The sequence below is a fragment of the Falco peregrinus genome, chromosome 1, assembly GCF_023634155.1.
Source record: "Falco peregrinus isolate bFalPer1 chromosome 1, bFalPer1.pri, whole genome shotgun sequence".
Taxonomy (NCBI): domain Eukaryota; kingdom Metazoa; phylum Chordata; class Aves; order Falconiformes; family Falconidae; genus Falco; species Falco peregrinus.
The window spans coordinates 91,124,636-91,139,071 of NC_073721.1; positions in this window are offsets into that span (position 1 = coordinate 91,124,636).

Here is a 14,436-nt window from a genome sequence, read left to right on the forward strand (position 1 = left end):
TGTGTACTACATCAGTCCACAGGAATATCTTTTATTCATGTGTATTATAAAAAAAAATATGCAAAGAGTTTGTATAAGTTGGATAGGGAAGAAAAAAAAAAGTTTGACAAAAATAAAACGAACTCATCCAAACAAGCATTGCAGATCTGGGACTTACGGGGCCAAACTGTCAGAGGCAGTCTTGCTATCCTTTGGAAATATGCTGGAAATTTTATATGTGTAATTTTTCACAAGAAAATTTTTGCATTCCAAACAAAGCTTATCATGGGAAAAATATGCTGTGCATATAGCACAGGCCTCACACAGCTGATGATTGCAAATCATCCATTCCTAGTGTTTATCTATTAAAAATTATGGAAAAAAAGGAATAAAAGTAACTTATGAATTCAAATCAGGTAGTTCCTCTAGCTTCCTATAACACTGTGCATGCTTTTTCCAAGCTTTGTGAACACAAGAATTGCTCATTCAAAACTATGTTTGCAGAATGAAAATCACAATCAAAATGTAATTGTTGATGTAAAAACAAGAATCTGCTGCATTGCAACACATTTTTTATCTGAGAATGTACATGTCTCACGATACATTGCATCAGAGCGCAACTAGCTCAACATGTCAATGTTACATGGCCACCAATTAAGAAGGATTCTTGGCATGAACGATGTTCTGCCTGAGGCCAGGTCACTGTCTGATGTAAAAGATTGGAGCTTCGGGGCACTGGTGGTTCTGATCCTCTGTTCTGTACAAACTGAATGAGCTGATCATTACAGAAACCTTGTGAGCCAAGGCACTGTTATCATCTCCATTTTACATATGGGGATTGAGGTACAGTCAAAAGATGTCTTTGAATGTTCGCAATGAAAAATCTAGAGTCTGATTTTTTTTTTTCAGAAGGCTTAGAATTTTGCACAACTTTACACATTCCCAGCACAGTTCTCTTTGACTTTAACTTGGCGTACCTGCAGTTACACTGAAATCAACAATTCAGAACTACTGGCAAGCCCATTTGGGGTGTCAACAGAGTGTTATAACAGCAGCACACCCCTGATCATAAATCACAGGTGAAAGAATAAGCTTGCTTTCTCCTTGGGGGAAAGAAAAAAGTATTCTATTTTTAAACAATAGAATGATTTTGATGCATCTTTTAACTAACCAAAAGTAGCATCTTGACAATTTTAATGGACTAATTATACACCGATGGTCATCTAGAAATGTGCTCATTTTCAGGTCTTTATGTCCTGACAACTCTAAGAGTTATCAGCTGGAAAATTGGCATGCAAACACAGAATTTCAATCACTAAAACCCTGCAGGACTGGATTTGACTATCCTGAGGTTCTGCCTGCAATGTCAAGGGAGATAAAAGGTTTTTGATTCTCTAGGTGTAGGATCCAGTCAGTGTCCTGATTAGTTCTGCAAAAGCAAAAACCTTTCCAATGTATTAAAATGCACAATCAGAGCCCTGAGAATCTCAGAGATTAACAGTAGTTCACAAGGGTTCACACTGACCTTTGTTTCAGTCTCAATTTGCATAAGTTTGCAACGTCTGCATTTTGCTCTGCATTTCTGGTCGGAAACCTTGAATCCCCTTGCCAGAGCCTGGAGATGGTGACAGTGCTCATCTTAACCCCAGCATGGCATTTGAAGCATAGCTGCCAGTGTCACTTATGCATGAAACCAGTCTTGACAAACAATATTGCTTTAAGCCTCTTGACAGTGCTCTTCCCATGAAATATTGTATCTGTGAGGGCTCAAGACGATCTTCCTGGCTTGGTGTCTGCCTATTAGTGCAGTGCAAGGATGGCTTCTAACAGGTTCAAAGGCAGCTGCTGGGCTGTAACAACACCTTTATAGTTCTACCCCACAATATCCCCATCTACTCCACCACCACGTCTTCACCACCTTCAGGCTGATAAATGAACTTGCAGAGATAACCTGTGTAACACATGGACGCATTCACTCATGTTCTTCTACTGATCCATCTGCTCACATGGTGACATTGTACCCAGGCCCGTGGGTGACAGCTGTTTTCCAGTTTACTATAGCACATACAGAGGGCGGGGGGGGGGAGCTCCCACTTATCCTAACCATTGAGGGGTTTTGCATCTCTGTCTCCTGATTCCACCACCGTGCAGCATCATTTCGTGGAAGCCCATGACCCATTATGGCAGTGCCATGGAGCTTGGAAGCCTGGGTATTTGATACACCCCACAAACCATGATGCGTTCACCAGAGGGGAAATCAAACACAAGGGAAAGTCCCAGCAAGCCTCCACAGTGAGTTTGGGGCACGCAGGACTGTCTTGTCTGGGTCTTCCTCAGCATGAGGACCAGCAGGTCAACAACCTGCATTGTATACATGGGTCATAGAGCAAAAGGGAGACTGCGGCAGTCGCTGAGAGGAGTCTCATTATGTGGCATCCTTTTCAGCAATCTGGAGAAATCAGGGAGAAGGGGGAACAGGCTGATAAGAAAGGCAGTAAAGGGAAGGAGCCTCAGCAATAAGGAATAAAAGAGGATTGCACAGATCAGAAGACAAAACAGTAAAGGAAGACATGAGAGGCAGGCAGCAAAGCCCTTCATTTCTACACATTGCTAGGCCCCTTTTTTCTCCTATTAACAGCCTGACTCCATAGGGTGGCAAGGTAGGGTCACTTCAAAAGCTGTAATAAAATGCTTCACTCATAGAACCACTTAGGCTGCAAAAGACCTTTGAGATCATCAAGTCCAACCATTAACCCAGGACTGCCAAGTCCATCACTAAACCATGTCCCTAAGCACCACATCTATGTGTTTTTTAAACACCTCCAGGGACAGCGATTCCACCACCTCCCCAAGCAGTCTATTAGAAATTTTTTCTAATATCCAATCTAAACCTGCCCTGGCGTAACTTGAGGCCATTTCCTCTTGTCCTGTCACTAGTTACATGAGAGAAGAGACTGACCCCCACCTGCATGCAATCTTCTTTCAGGTAGTTGTAGAGAGCAATAGGGTCTCCTCTGAGTCTCCTCCAGACTAAACAACCCCCATTCCCTCAGCCGCTTCTCATGGGATTTCTGCTCTAGACCCTTCACCAGCTTCGTTGCTCCCCCCCGACATGTTCCAGCACCTCAACATCTTTATTGTAGTGAGGGGCCAAAACTGGACACAGGATTCAAGGTGCAGCCTCACCAGTGCCCAGTGCAGGGGAATGATCACTGCCCTGGTCCTGCTGGCCACGCTGTTTCTGATACAGGCCAGGATGCTGTTGGCTGCCTTGGCCACCTGGGCACACTGCTGGTTCATGTTCAGCCAGCCATCAACCAACACCCCCAGGTCTTTTTCTGCTAGGCAGCTTTCCAGCCACCCTTGTACGGGGCTGTTGTGACCCCAGTGCAGGACCCGGCACTGAGCCCTGTTGAACTTCATACAATTGGCCTCAGCTCATTGATCCAGCCTGTCCAGATCCCTCTGCAGAGCCTGCCTTCCCTCCAGCAGATCAACACTCCCACCCAGCTTGGTGTCATCTACAAACTTGAGTGCACTCAATCCCCTTGACCAGATCATTTATAAAGATATTAAACAGACTGGTCCCAGTAGTAAGTCCTGGGGAATGCCACTTGTGACCAGCCACCAGCTGGATGTAACTCCATTTACTATGACCCTTTGGGCCTGGCCATACAGCCAGTTTTTAACCCAGCGTAGAGTACACCCATTCAAGCCATGAGCAGCCAGTTTCTCCAGGAGAATGCTGTGGGAGATGGTGTCAAAGGCTTTACTAAGGTCCAGGTAAACCATTCCCACAGACTTACCCTCATCCACTAGGTGGGTCATCTTGTCATAGATCAGGTTGACCAAGCAGGACCTGCCTTTCATAAACCCATGCTGCCTGGGCCTGATCCCCCAGTTGTCCTGCATGTGCCATGTGATGACACTCAGGCTGATCTGCTCCATAACCTTCCCCAGCACCGAGGTCAGGCTGACAGGCCTGTAGTTCCCCGGATCCTCCTTCCTGTAGACGGATGTCACATTGGCTAACCTCCAGTCTGCTGGGACCTGTCCAGTTTGCCAGGACAATTGATAAATGATGGAGAGAAATGAAAAATAACACTTTTTTTTTTAAGTCTATTAATCATGTAACATAGATTTACAGTAGCCAGAAATGAAATGTTGATTTCTGTTTTCAAAATAAAACATTCAGTTCATTCCATCCATAACTCTGCCACAATATTGCTCTATTTAAGCCACCTCATGCATTCTAGCTCACTCTTGATCACACCATGAAACTACCCTTTGGGTTAGCATTCCGCAGCAAAACCGACCTCCTCCATGGGTCACTGCCGAAGGTGGAGTGGAAGTTGGGAGCAGTGTGTGTAGGTCCGTGAAGCATAGGTCCACCATCCAATGGTGGCAGAACCTTTGAAGATACCTTTTCAGTTCCTGCCTACAGCACACTTGGCCCCTAGCAACACCCTGACTCTCATACACATTAAAATTCATCCACAAATTTGGAAAGGGGGAAAAAAAAAAAAGAATGGAAAAAGTAATCTAATACAGTCCGATATTCTTTTTCATGTTACATTATCCTGCCAACAGATACCATCAATCACAGTTTTTAAGAAGCATGGTGACATTCTAAATGGCCTATGAATATTACTTTGAAATTGAGACTAATTCTTTGGATGAATTTTAACTTTACTTTCCCCACCCCCACTTTTCCTTTTAGAGAGCTCTGTCTGTCTCTCATTCTCTTTCTCTCTCTCCCCCCACCTCTTTCTCAGGATTTCCATGGCTGCTGACATCTCAGACTGCTCTAATTAAACTAGTGAAATAGCAGATAGAAGTACTGTAAGAAAGTTTCTGTATGGTATTTTAAAGCTTTCTTGGAAAGTATTTTAAGCTGAATGAAAGATAAAAGTGACCACAAAGCTACCTGGCAATATTTGTAACCACTCTTCAGTAGTTTTGAACCACCAATTTACATAATGCTTCTGAACATAAGATTTTAATTGAACTATGTAAAGGAGCATGACTTATGTCTGGTATATGACACCACTCCAGAAAAAAACCCAAACCAAATCCCAACAGATGAAACATTCACCTAGTCTTTTTGAAATACTTACTATGACACTTTGGACCAAATTCTCTGTTTGCATTGGCTCATTGCACAGAAGTGAACTACTAGTGAACTGCTGCTTATGGCTTCCAAATTATATCTCCTCCACTGGCCTTACACAGGGTACTGCAGCCTGGGGAAAACTCTATTAAGCAGATGTTGACTATTGACAATAGCTCCAGAGGAATGTCCAGGACCCGGGCATAAAAGAAGTCCATGCCATTATGATCCTTAAACCTCCCCACAGCTACCAGATCTCTTTGCAGGAGTAACCTGCAAAATTAGAGGACTGTGGGGAAGGTGACTATAACCTGATATCTGTTTTTAAGGACAGGCTAATGGCAAAAGACTGCAGACACAAAGTTTTAACCACGTTTATTCTTTGGGTCCCAGTATCCTTTCTGCTTTCTGTCTTATTCTGTTTATATCTGCCTAGTTTCTGCTTCTGAGACTGTAAAGAAAAAGGCCTATCTGTCTTTTGTGAGTGGTGACAGAAATTCCCTGAAGCTCAAAAAGTTAGTCTTTGCTCAGGCTACCCTGTATGCTCAGAACTTCGGGTGGTATCTGTTGTGGGCTAAATTGCTCCCAATTCAGAACGGAGGACTTGCCTGTCAGCTTCTAGAAGTCCTGTGTTTTCCCATAAACCAAATATCAATGCTGAGATGGTTTGGACATGCACAGCTGTCTATACATATGTACAAGATAGACACACAGGTTTATAGGTATGATTTTAGGAACGGTGGATTCTTTCAATAATCAATCTTTGATTTTGAATGCCTGGAAGCTAACTCACTGGCTGAATAGACTTTTCACGTGAGCAAGGAACGACAGGACAGAGTTTGCAGGTTTTGTGTGCAAGATCTACAGATTATTTGAACCACAAAGGATCTTACTGAGCATGTAGTCTAATAGCTGGGTTGCTTTCTAAGGGCAAATATGCAGGAGGAATTTTCCTCTTTTGACACTGAACAAATACAGAACTATGTTACATACCTTATTGCAAGCCACGGCCAGAGAGGATTTTATAGTATTTGCAGTCTGCCAGGGTGAGTGATAAGCTAACCTATTTCATAATTTCAAGCCTCACCTTTCTGCAGTGTGATCCATCCTTCTCTGCTCAGGCAGGCTGCCAGGCAGCACAATTTTTCAGCCGTGAACTCTGTAGGTACACATTTCTATAGCAGTCCCACTTTGCCCCTTATCACTCTCTTTTACATGTGGGGTTATTAGTTTTGGTGGTGGGCAGGATTTTGTTCTGTGGATGTTGATGGACAGTCCATGCACTTGCATGTATTTTTTGCAGACAAATATTTGAAATATGCTGTCCTTTGTAGTCACTAGTCAACTTTCAAAGATGCCTGTCTTTGTTAATTCTAAATCCATTTTGTCTGAGCGCACTCTCAGATACCAACTATTTGAGGATGATGGATAGGGCCCTTGTTAACATTCAGTTTTGAGTTGACTTTTGTAACCTGTGCTTACACATCTTAAAATGACAAATTTAAATTTGTAAATGCTTATTTGGAAAGAATACAGAGTATATTATTTCAGGACCTCAATCCTGCAGTAATTATTTGCACTGCCTTAAGTACTGAGTGAAATTTTTATTTGGGGGTCAGACTATATAATTAGAGAGTATGTGATACTTCTGGCCTTCACGATCCCTTAAGAGGGTGTAAACTGGCATAGATCCACTGAAAGCATTGAACTGTTATTATTTACCTAATAGCTGAGCCATGAAGTCCCAAGTGAAATTGAAACTTAGACTGTAAGTGCCATGAGGCAGTTGCTCTCCAAAGAATCTCCTTGTTGAAATATATGAGAAAAAAAAGGGAGAGGAACAGACAGGCACAGAAGATAAAAGAGCCATCCTCAGGGGATGCCTAGAATTTTTTTCTGAGGCCTGACACAGTGTCTTAGTCTCTGGGTAATCCTGCCTTTTCAGCAACTGTTTGCCACTTTACACCAGTGCAAGACCTGATCTCATGAATCTGTTTCTAGTCTTTCTCCATAGTAATGCTGAGAAACTGCAGTTCCCAATGAAATCGGTGGAAGCAGAGGGGACTGAATGTCTAGACAGGACCCTGGGGTCACAGGATAATCCAGGCTGGCATGGACCTCAGGAGTTCTCTAGTCCAACCTGCTGCTCACAGCAGGATTGTCTGAGAGACCAGGTTTCTCAGAGCTTTGTCCAGTCTGTCTTGAAAACTTCCAAGGATGGAGACTGCACAATATTTCCAGGCAACCTGTCCCACCGCCTGACTGTCCTCATAGTGAAGTTTTTCCAAATATTCAGCCAGAGCTGCATATAAATTTCATGACTGTATTTGGCAACAAAGAAAAAAGGATAAAGTATCGGAAACATTGAAAGCGGTTTCCTTAAGTATTTCTTAATTTGAGTCTTTTCAAGGCTAACTTCACGAGGCAACAGAAGACATGACCTGGGACAGACCTAATTAATTGCAGTGGGAAGGGACATTTTATGTGTTCAAGTGCATGTGTCTGGAGAAAGAGAAGACAGGCCTAGTACTTAACTACTATACTACTTAACTACAATATACCAACCACAGCTCAGCATGGTACAGAAATGCCAGAGCCAGGTGGGGCTAAACTAGCAATAGGATCAAAAGAGTTTCAGTGGTAGCAACCCAACATCACACCTGAGAGGCAGAACTTACTAGCTTAACGGCATCCTGAAGCTAGTGTGACCATGCTGCTTTCAGACCCTGAGAAAACATCCCTGAATTTAAGATTGTACCTGCCTAATTATAGTTGTCACTGGGCTCTGCTCCACTCTGAAAAATACTCCTTTCTTTTACAGTGAACCTAAACGGCAAGAATCAGGAACACGAGCATCCACAAGAGATAAGCAGCTGCCCAAAGGTAGCTCAAGGAATATTTAAGTCAGACCGAAGTAACACTCAGAATGCTCAAGAACTCAAAGCTCTGTGCTGAATCATGTAAATACAGGTTTGAAACCTGCCTCTCCCACACCACAGAATAACCCTTCAGGACTGGCCTCATTGGCAGTATAGTTCCTTCTGGGTTTTGTGAGTAGTACTTGAATTCCAAATTTTAGGGAAACATTTTGTTCCAGACTGAGGAAACCTTTTGTTTCAAACAGAAATACTATTATGCAAACCAACAGGGATCCTGAAAAATTACAATTTCAGGATGACCCAAAACAACATAGCATGTACGTGTGAGCTGTGATGGACTTTTTTGGAACAACCAAGGAACTGAAAAATCAGTAGTTTCAAAGATTTTAGCCTCTGTCTCCTTGAAACATAAATTAACTGTAGATCAAAGAACAATACTGAAACATTTTAGTACCAAAATAAGCTTTCACGAATATATGATTATGCCAAAAACATTAGCTATAGTGGGCATTACTTAGCTCACACTGCAAATGAAATATATGCAAGTACACCAGATAGCTGTAGAATATAGAAACATGCAGACAAGATTAGTATTAATGAGAGGTCCAACCTTTTAATTCTTTATTTCTCTAGTTAACCACTCTGTGCATTAATGACAATGGAATATTTTATGAGTCATCTTCTACTATCTATGTTCACTTAATGCACTCATCATTCTTTCATCTAAAGGTAATTGTTTTCAGACACGTATGGTTTGCTGAGTGTTGAAATAGCAGTCCAGCAACACTCATCTCCCCTCCCTGCTTTTATTCCCCTTTGTGAGATTAGAAACAGGAAACTTGGTGGTTGTTTCACGGCAAATCCAAAGCATTACATTTTCTGACAGCTTGCATCAGAGTACTTGCACACCAGGGCCCACAGAGCCTATACAGCCCAGTGAGGCGTCTGATGTGGAACTCGAGTTGCTCTTTGGTTGGTCTATAGCAGGGGTCCTCAAACTATGGCCCACGGGCTGGACATGCCCCCCCCCAGGGTCCTCAATCCATCCCCCGGTATTTACAGACTCCCCCTGCCGCCCCCCCCGCTGGGGTTGGGGGGCGGGGGGGAACCAAGCAGCCGCAGATGGCTGCCTGCCACTGCATCCGCGCGCCGGCCCCCTGGTTACAAAGTTTGAGGACCCCTGGTCTATAGGGTGCTGCTTTGCTTGCAAGGCCAGGGATGGAACGTGACATCCTCCCTCTCAGAAGAGGGAGGGGATGTTTTAGGGCTCACCGTTTGAACAGCAGCCATCAGTCTGCGACTTCGCTGGCGTGTATTCAGAATCTCTTCGCCCATAATCATCTTCCTCATCGCCTAAATGAGGGCCTTTGCACTGGCCACTTTTAGCTGGTCCCCAGCCCCCTGAGCCACTTCTGCCACCTGCCTTGTGTTTTGCACCAGGGGATGCAGGTCTGTTCTGTAAGAAAGGCACCCCAATGCCGTGAGAAATAATTTTAAAAGCTATTTAATAGAGGTAACACTGTAAAATGAGACTAGCACAGATAACCGCACTGCCCTTTCGATGCTGGGAGCCCTGGGCGGTGTGGCCTCGCACGGGACTGACCCACGTGCAGCGTGCCATGCAGATCCCACCCATGGCAGAGCGTCTCCGGTTTCGGTCTTTCGAGCTATTACAGGGTTTCCTTAGATGAAACAACTCTGCGTGTCGTTCCTCCAGTCAACAGGAAAGGACGTTCTCACGAGAACCGCCTGCCGCCCCCCCAGGTACGGGCACGGCGGCGGGGGCGAGCGGCTGGTGGCGGCGGCGGGGGCGCTGCCCGCGGGCTGCTCTGTCGCAGCGGGCCGGCGGCGCGCGCCCTGCAGCCCGGGGATTCGTGCGGGGGGACGCTGCCGCCGCAGGCTGCTGCAGGACACCGGCTGTGCCAGGGCACTGTCCCCGCTGCTGCGGGACACCGGCTGTGCCAGGGCACTGTCCCCGCTGCTGCGGGACACCGGCTGCGCCACGGCGCTGTCCCCCGCTCAGGGGCTCTGCGCCGTGCTGCCTGCGTCCCTCAGGCGGGGGGAAGCCGCTATTCCCTACGTAACTCAGTTCGCTACCTTCCTTTTTTCTCCTCTTTTTCTTATTTTTTCTTCCTCCATACCCCGCTTTTCTTTAAAATCCGGTATCTGCCCTCTTCTCCCCTGACGGCATTCCTAGGCAGCACGAAAAGAGATGGGGCCATTTTCACAGGTGTGTTGGGTGACTTTAGCTTGCCACCGCACTGAGCAAAAGCTGCAGGCACGCGGGGCTTGCTAATGCAAACCCCAGAAGGGCTCTTACAGCAGCAACACAGGGCTGCTCAGTAAACTTCACATCAAGAGCCTAAATGCTGTTATGCATTTACCGAGGCCCTCCTATTCTTCATGAAAACAAGCACGCAGAGCAGTAAGGAACAGCGGACTTTGTGATTGCTGAGTACCGCTGGCTGGTAATACTGGCTGGTTGCACAGGTTTCTGGTTCTAACCAATTTTGCAATACCCTAGAAGTGCCCCATAATAGCACTTCTAGCAGTTTGTCCTACTTTTGAGGTTAACGATCAGTGAGATGATAGGAAGTGATAAAAGCATGTAAGAACAGCAGCACTGAATATCCTTCCTTTACCAGACTGTGTGCAACCCTGCTCATACCTTTCCCACGAACCTCTTCTTGAGAAGAGTTATGCAAAGCTGCAAGATGTGGTTCACACGGTAAGGGAAGAAGTCAGTTAAACTTTAGGGTGTATTTTATTCTTACAGTTAGTTACAAAGCAAACTCCCCCCCCCCTCCCTTTTTTTTTTTCTTTAGCACACCATACATAACACCTGATTAAAGTGCAGCTGAAAACAAAAAGGATGAATTGCAGAAAGTTGCTATTCACAGAAATGCTACTTTGAGGTGCCACTGTCCAAATTTTGCATCATAGACCAGAAAAAGAAAACAATTTAATATTTCACTTTCAGAGCTTGAACTCTGAAGTATACTAGTAACATTCTCTTAAATCAAGTAGGAAAGACCATTCAAGAACGTTTTCTTAGGACAACATAATTAAAAGTCCACAAATACTTGACTAACATGTTTGTCTTACATGTTTGGTGAAAGGTCTAAGAAAGAGAGAGAAAAAAAAAAGATGATTAAAAAAAAGGAGAAGAAAACAGGAGAAAGAGAGAAAAATGAGAGAAAGTTTAATTAATCTGCTATGTCTCAAGTCCCATCAAGAAAAATATATAGCATATATATTTATTTACACAGCATATTTCTTGAAATTTAGGGGCCAAGTTCCAAAATTAAGGAATCAGAGGTACTCAGACATAAGGTTAAACACATACAAAGTATGCAAAATTTGCAATCATTTTAATAACAACAACAAATTATTAGGCATTCATCATGGACTTTGTGCACACATTGCACTTGTTTTGTCCTTATTTATGCTTACTGCAGGGTGAAGGATAGTACCTACCATTAATGAAGATTTTGTAATGAGCTCCAAAGAGCAGAGGCATATAAAGGAATGCAATGAACAGCCCTGCATTGCAGCCAAGATCCGAGCTCAAAACTAGCCAGTAATAGGCCAGGAGGGATTATTTGGGTAATGCTGGCTAGTTCTGAGACACTACTATAATTCAAGCACAATACCCCCAGTCTTGCAAGGCATTCAGGAAAGAAGCTTATTAACTTCTCCAAGTTAATTAAATTATGCAGGTCTGCCTGCCTGCTATCTTCTGAGGTATTTATACTTTTGTTATTACAAATGCATTTTGCTGTGTGTTACAGTTTGCTTTCCAGAGACTGAAATATGGAATCCTCCTGGTAAGCCTCCACTGGCTCCTGCAACCAGGGCATTTCTAGGATTGTCAAAGAAACAAGTGAAAACCGTCCTGATTTCCATCAGCCTAAAGAAGCCGATGTTAGTCTCACACTTCAGTGCTTCTCCGGCTATTACACTCCCACCCTGACATCAGGATGAAATTGTTAAAATGTGAAGTTCTCTCTATGTCTATATTAGTGGTTTCACTGGGGCTAGGATCTACTTTTATAGAACCTCCACAACTTATTATGACAACTAAAAATATTTTATTTAAACCTCTTAATGGCAGATTAAAAAGCATAGGTTTTTTTTCAGGTCACTGGTGGAAACGAAATTCTCAGCCTCCTGATTTACTGGATCTATTTAGCAAGTCACAGTTTCTCCCATGGTTAATAAGGGGCTAGCAAGCACTTTCACTCAGAAAATAGTTCTATGTGCTGTTGCTAGTTATGCCTTTATATTTGAAATAAATGTTTCCATTTCTTCCACTTCTTGAGGGAAGGGGGCGGGGGGGGGGGGGCGCAGGGAGTATAAGGTAGGAAAGAAGAGTGTGTGAGAGAGAGGATTAAAGAAAGAAAAAGAAGAAAGAAAGAACAGAGAGAAAAGGATAAATAAATAAATAAATACAGAAAATAAACAGTCAGCCTTTTTGCTGCGATCCCTTCTCTTCAACGTGTTTGCCAAAGTTTCCAAGTGATGCATTTCATGGTGACATGTCACATGTTGTGTCAGTCATACTGTTTTACATTAGCAGCCGTGACTGACAACCCCCAAAGTGACAGCACAATGCAATACATCATTGAAGAAATTAGGAAAAAAAAGTTTCCCCAAAGTATAATGAAAAGGATACTTTCAAAGATTACTCCTAATTGTTCTCTCCTTTCTTACTAAATTCTGTAGGACTGGTGAGCCTTTTGTGAATCATGTAGGGGAAGCACTACAGTTTTATTTAAATCTGAGTGTCTGGGAAGTGGGTAAAAGTATGAGTATGTATTTCAAGGGGGGGTTAGATCTACAGAACTTTACAAAACAGTGTCCTTTCACATTATAAGTTGTATTTGTGGATGGCCTAACATGCACAGGTGAGTTGTATATTCTCCCTCAAATTTGTCATGCTTCACCTTTTTCCTCTTACCATTTTACTCAATGTAGGCCATCTTAACATACTGTAGGCAGATGTGAACTCACACTGTCCTAGCTTTAAGCTGCCAAAAAGCTGATTAGCAGAGGAACCCATGGAGAGGCAGAATACTGTAGCCTGGCTTCAGTTTTCTTCAACATAGCTAAATACCTGCACAGTTTTTGCACAACCATGAGCACACGAAAACTGAGCCTGTACTTTTATTCTGTTACCTCAGTTAAATTCACCTCTGTGACCAAAAATTTATTCCTTTTGTCTCGTTTGAAAGACATGCCTCGTTTCAACCTTAAACAGGCCTGTCAAAAAGACATGTGTTAGCTTAAGCACATTGGGTAGAAGAGTGCTGATTTTTTCTAAGCCAGACCACACTGCTGAAACTTTATTTGCGGTCAACAAAATGTACCGTTACTCTGCCATCTCAGGGGCAGAGGGTGGTAACATCCCCGGTCCCTGTACTATTCTGGTAGTGCTCTGGATGCATATCCTTGCCTAGGACTCTACCTGACTGCTGTAGCACATGGTCAAGAAGGAAAGCATGTCAGTGTAACGTTAATTAAAAGATGACATGTCTCTCAAGAAAAGTCCAAGTTGGAAATTATGTAGTTAAGCGGTAACAAAAGCGGGATGGACACTTTTCCCCTTGATTGAAGTCTGATTATTGTTGACAGAGCTTAAATCTTTAATTTAACAGGGTTAATTTAAATTGACAAATGTGACCTTTAAACTGAAATAACAGCAGTCTTTCAGTGGCTGAATGCAATCAGTTAAAGTAACACCATTTAAGTTGGGACTTAGACTCACTAACGTGTTTCTATGATGTAATGAATTACCGCATAAACTGTCATAACAACCTTGGACACAGCTAGACCACACTAAATGCAAGTGAATGAGATATTCACTCAAGATGTATTAGTGTCCATATCCATACCCCGATGCTAACATCATGTACACGGCTCAGCTCAGCTGACACACTTCAACATGTTAACCTATGACGACTTAACCACGTGTCTGAGGTTTCAAAAGAACATTTTTTGTGCGTGGAGATATGATTTATATCATATTTAAGCCAGGTAAACTGCGCCAACAGGGCTTACTACAGAGCAGTGTAGTAGATCATATCAATGAGAATTTCAGATGGTCACTTTTGAACAAGCTTGACCATCATCTATCAGCCAGCTTGAACACTCACAAAAGATAATGAGGTCCAGACAAAGAGTAAACTGCAGTCAAACTTGGTACATAATGTATGTACAAAGATGACTTTACCTTACTTTTATGATTGTGCTTCTTGCTGCTTTGTGTTGGGCTAGGCTCTCGGAGTGTAATTTATTTCAGCTACTGGGGTATTATGGGGCAGGCAAAACACAGAGGATTTAGGAGGCTGTAGAAAAGACTCAGCTATGCTCTAAGCCAGCCAGAAATAAAACATAATGCATGAAAGTTCCTTCTGTTTTGGCATTGTCATCTGCTGATTTACTGAGCTGGGACAATAGACATATATA